Below are 6,000 nucleotides of genomic sequence, written 5' to 3'. Positions count from 1 at the left end.
TCATACCAAATTTAAGTTGTTCTCTGCATAATTAAATGCCTTCATTTAACGAGCCATTGGGTAAAGAATAGTTTCTCTCTGTTTCTGGTTTTGTTTTCTTGGGGGTACAGGGGCAAGCACCCTACTACTGAGCTATATCTCCAGGCCAGTCAATAATAGAAAGTTCTAAGGGAAGTTTTATTCAGCCTGTTTATCATTGACCTGGACAAAGAGAAAATATATTGACTGAGGCTGTAATGGACATGAAAGTTTTGGATCCAAGGCCTAAATTCCCAAGATTCCATATGCCAGGTCCAGCCATCTGCCCTTAAACACCAAATAAAGAGGTGTGGTAATGCAGAGAAAGGAGGCTTATTCACAGTTGGGGACACACCATGGGATGGGCATTCTGGGAGAGGTTGTTGTCTGGATTTATTGTCAACTGGCAGGTGGTCCATCCTGAGGAAGGTCTACTGTTGGGTGTAGTTTCTGTCCCTTGTCGTGAAGATGTTATCATCTGTCTTTCCTAGAATCCAAGGTGATTGCAAAGTGACTGCAAAGAGAATGGTTTAGAGCAAAGACAGATACAAACTGGAGGCAGGGATGCCAAGGTTCTCCTGTTTTTAGCTAATTCATGTGCCCAAGTGAGGCTAGTGCTTTCACATCTCTTATAGGTTCACTCCAAGAATGATGGCAGAATCTGACTTTCTTTCTATCTTGACCAGATTGTAAGCTGTCCAAAACAGCTAGATGCATACCTACCTGACTATGGGATTTTTCTGGATCACTTCCTGTTCTGAGACTCTTTTCCTTGCCCTGCTCCAACTAGGTCCTTGATACAGTTTCCCAGAGGGGACCTGTGTTCACCCTAAGCTCCACACCCCGAGGCTCTGTAGACAGGTTGCTCTTGCCTTCCCTTACTGCCTGACCTTGACTCAGCTGAGCAAGCTTATCATGTTTCTGTGAGCTGGGGTGAAATCAGTCTTTATCTCCTTCAGGTGTGGACTGGAGTCAAAGAGTGAGGAGCCCTAAATGCTTCTCACAGTTGTTTAACAAAATGAAAATGCTCAAAGTTGTGTTCATCCATCCATCCATCCATCTATCCATCCATCCATCCATCCATCTACTCATCCATCCATCCATGCATTTGTCATCCCTCCCTCCCTCCATCCCATCCATCCACTCATCCATCCATTTATCCATCTTCCCATCCTTCCACTCATCCATCCGCCCATCCATCCATCCATCCATACACTGTGCACTTGTCACTGAGTTAAACATGACAGATACTGCTTATCTTCACAGAGTTGCACTATCAACAAGGGCAGAGGTAATTTTAAGGCAGCTTTCTCTCTCCGGTGTGTGATTTATTTGTCATTTAGTTACATCAAGGAAGTAGGTGATTGGACAACTGGGCAAGAGCAATATGACAAAGATGGTGTGTCCTCAATGCCCATTTTCAGTTGGTCTCTGTGTAGGGTCTCAAACTGGGGTGATTTTGCCACTCCCCTCCCCTGCCATGAGACCTTCATGGATGTCAGAAGATGGTTTTGGATATCACAACTGTGAAGGGCTAGAAGTCCTACTGGCTAGAAGTCAGGGTTGCTGCTAAACATCCTACAATGCACAGGAGAGTCCCCCATTGTGGACAATTATTGAGCCCAAAATAGCAATATATAGGGCTGAGGATAGAGCTCAGTGATAGAGGGCTTGTGCAGCCTGTGTAAAGCCCTGGGTTCTATCCCCAGCACTGAAAGAAAAATGTTAACAGAACTGAGATGAAGAACTCTTGGCTAGTGTATGTGTTTGTTAGAGTAACTATCAGGAAACTTTCCTTTAGTGTAGCATCTATTATTATTATAAATAACATATGACATTTATTGTGCACTTAATAGTGGCAGACATTACATAATAGTTTCAATTGATTATTTCACTTAATCTTCAAAAATCTAGGGGAAGTGGTGTGCAGGTGGCTCGTGCCTGTAATTCCAGTTACTTGGGAGGCTGAGATTGGGAGGACAGTAGTTCAATGCTAGACCAGGAAAATAGTTCTTGAGACCCCCCCATTTCCAAAATAACCAGAGGAAACAAAACAAAACCAGACTGGAGGTGCAGTTCAGGTGGTACAGCGCCTGCTTTGCAAGTGCAAAGCCATAATTTAAACCCCAGTCCCACTAAAAAACAATCCAAGTGTGGGGGGAATTTCATGAATGGAATTATCACAGTGAAATCCCCTCATATTATTGATGTATACTAATTCAAAAATATAACAAAACTATTTAAAAATCTACAGGGTGGGTGTTATTATTAGTTCTATTTTAGAGCTGGAGAAATAGAAATTTCCCAAGGACTGGGGGTGTAGCTCAGTTGATAGAGTGCTTGCCTAGCATGTGCAAAGTCCTGCGTGCTATCTCTGGCACTGCCAAACAGACACCTTGCCCAAGACCTCTTTGCTACACGTGACTGAGCAGGAAATCTGATTCCTCACTTTTCACCACACAAAGAGCATCTCTGGTCCAGATGCTGGGTCCCCCCTTCAGCTGCTCCCTAGCTCATTAGAAATTGCTTTCGTGATCTTCTTTGGGGTTCAGGCTTCCCTTGGAAGTCTGAGGGAAAAAGGCAGGTTGGCATCGGGGTCTACAATTGAGCCCAAAGTTGGGAAAAGAGCATTCTATACCTCTAAACACCAGCATCCAGTTTCTATGATTAATTAACGGTTCTCCCACAACACTGTAGCTGGCATATTCACTGACCCAATTAAACGGAATCACCCAAACTGTGAGTCATGTCTGACTCAGCCATGGCTGTGTCAACACAGAGAAAGCCACCATGCTATAAGCAGCAGAAGCAAGTTCACGGGCTCCAATGCAGGTGGCTTCCATCACTGCACACGTTATTAGTTTGACTTTGCTTTTCAGTATTTTACACTTGTGCTTTAAGAAGAGCTTTTGATAAAAATTTTAGGCTCAGACCATACTCTTCATCAAATTCTGGTGTTTCTTGAAGACGAACCAGCAGTTGACTGTCATCCATACCTTGCCTTACCATGTCTGAGCACTTCCAGACTGTAATTCGATCTAGCTCCCTAACCCCATAATCTAACTGATAGAACGTAATGGAACACCACGTCTGTCTGCCCGTGTGAGAGCAGAATTCTTCTGTCTTCTCACCTGAATACAACAGGCTTGTGCCACCCAGAAGAATGAAAAGGTAACTCAGAATATGTGGGGTTCTTACAGCCCAGGGGGATATCTTTACGAAGAGGAGGAAGTATGGGCTCCACAAATCACAGGTCAGTGTGAAGTGAGTGCTGTGTTAGTCTCAGTAAGTTTTTGAAATAGAGTGTCTGGAGTGATCCACAGATTTAGCTGTCTTGTTTTTTTAGGTTCTTGAGATATGCGTGAGTATGGGCACCTTTAACCTGGCCCACGGGATTTTTTTAAAAAGAATCACTTACCTAGAATTCGTATCTGTTTGGCTCACAGTAAGTGAAAACACCTTTATACACAGGACCAATAAATGTCTAGTGGCTTAAATGTCAGTATGTTAACTGTTTTTCTTGACTGTTATCATCTACAGGGGGTTGACAGGTGCAGGTATTTTGGGGGGGTGAGCATCCATTTTGCTGTTTGTTATCAAGACTGGTGTATTACCTTTTATCTGTCATACAGTTCAGTAAATTTCGCAGAAACTATTTCCTTCTTGACTTTCTGAATTCCTGGCATGGTAGTGGTGTACGTTTCTGTTGTCCTTTAAGAGTCATGGAGAGGTGAAATGATGAAGTATCTAAAAACTTCCAGGCTGGTCAACAGTTTAGGTCAGTATGTAGCTTTTCATTTTAGAATCTTTAGAACGGTGTGCAGAGCCTCTGCTGTTTTTCAGCCTCTTTCTAGAAATCCCTTCCATTCTGCCTGCAAACCCTTCTTTTTTTTTTTTTATTATTCGTATGTGCATACAAGGCTTGGTTCATTTCTCCCCCCTGCCCCCACCCCCTCCCTTACCACCCACTCCACCCCTTCCCGCTCCCCCCCCTCAATACCCAGCAGAAACTATTTTGCCCTTATTTCTAATTTTGTTGTAGAGAGAGTATAAGCCATAATAGGAAGGAACAAGGGTTTTTGCTGGTTGAGATAAGGATAGCTATACAGGGCATTGACTCACATTGATTTCCTGTGCGTGTGTGTTACCTTCTAGGTTAATTCTTTTTGATCTAACCTTTTCTCTAGTTCCTGGTCCCCTTTTCCTATTGGCCTCAGTTGCTTTTAAGGTATCTGCTTTAGTTTCTCTGCGTTAAGGGCAACAAATGCTATCTAGTTTTTTAGGTGTCTTACCTATCCTCACCCCTCCCTTGTGTGCTCTCGCTTTTATCATGTGCTCAAAGTCCAATCCCCTTGTTGTGTTTGCCCTTGATCTAATGTCCACATATGAGGGAGAACATACGATTTTTGGTCTTTTGGGCCAGGCTAACCTCACTCAGAATGATTTTCTCCAATTCCATCCATTTACCAGCGAATGATAACATGTCATTCTTCTTCATGGCTGCATAAAATTCCATTGTGTATAGATACCACATTTTCTTAATCCATTCATCAGTGGTGGGGCATCTTGGCTGTTTCCATAACTTGGCTATTGTGAATAGTGCCTGCAAACCCTTCTTGATGCTAGAAGTACTTGCAGCCCAATCGAGTGAAAATGTAGTGAAAATAGCAGCTGTCACTTATGGACTACCATGTGAGGGCCACAGGACACACTCCCACTGTGTCCCCCTAACAGCTCTGCCAGAGGAGACCAGTACAGCTCACATGAAGTGATGAAGTCGGATCGAGTCACGCAGCCGGTACACTGCACTGGGGCTCACGTGCAGGTGGACAGAGTCTAAGGTTCCAGACTGGGCTCAGGGGTTAGTGGAAGGACTGCAGAGCAGAGTGGTGATGGGAAGAAGCGGAGAATGGAGGGGAGCTTTCTTCCAGGAGGCTGACTGGTTATCGACTCGTTTCTAATTTTTCTCAGCAAAGTCCTGATTCTGTATTTCACAGCAATTCTAAAAGTGACAAATTGCTCTAGGAAAACAGCTGTCACTTTCCAGGTGGGTAATACGATATCTTGTGAGTTTTCTTTGTAAAGCATACACTTGAAAACATTTTCCCAGTGCTTAGCTCCCAGGCTTACTTCCTATAGAGTTTCTTGCCCTGCCCTTTTCATGAAGATGCAAACAGAGGCTTAGTTAAGTGTAGTAATCATTTAATTAGAGAGGTAATATGTTATATGTTGAGTTGTAATTCTTATCCAGATTTCTGGATTACAGAGATACTTCATAATCCTTCCAGTCCTGGGTAAACCTTAGAGAACTGTAAACCCTTATCGGGAAAATAGACACATTCTTTGCTTTGCTTTTCTTTTTTTTGGTGTTTTGAGACATGGTCTTACTGCATAGCTCAGGCTGGTCTGGAACTTTGCTATATGGCCTGGGCTGACCCTAAACTCAGTATCTTCCTGCCTTAACCTCTCAAGTGCTGAGAGTGCAGGCTTGTGCTACCATGCCTGGCTGTCACCTGCTTTTGATTCAGCTGTTAAACCTGCAATGTTTTTACCTGATTCATCTTCAAAACAAGGTTGAAGAGTTGGTAACTAGACAAGGTGATTGTTCACTGTAATGCATAAGAGTTCCTAATATTTATTGAGCATTCAGCACCTTTGGCACAGGCACCAAGGCTGGGTATTTCATTTTATCTTTTTGACAGTACTGGGGTTTGAACTCAGGGCCTTGTGCTTGCTAACTTGAGCCTACCACTTGAGCCACTCTGCCAGCCCTGAAACAGCATTTTTAAAGTTGACCTAGCCCAAGTTGTGTTTCCTCTTCACCCCCAATCTAGTCATTGTGACCACTGTGGGGGACAGGCCATAGTGATAGACTAAGCTGGCTACACCTGACCTCTAGAGTTGAGAGGAATGAGTGAGGTTCATGCTCCCACAACAACCATGTGGTTGAGGAAAAATTGGGGTGCTATTGGAGGAAGAAGA

The sequence above is a fragment of the Castor canadensis genome, chromosome 12 (assembly GCF_047511655.1).
Source record: "Castor canadensis chromosome 12, mCasCan1.hap1v2, whole genome shotgun sequence".
Taxonomy (NCBI): Eukaryota; Metazoa; Chordata; class Mammalia; order Rodentia; family Castoridae; genus Castor; species Castor canadensis.
The sequence above is the reverse complement of the archived record's forward strand: the minus strand, read 5'-3'. Positions refer to the sequence as shown.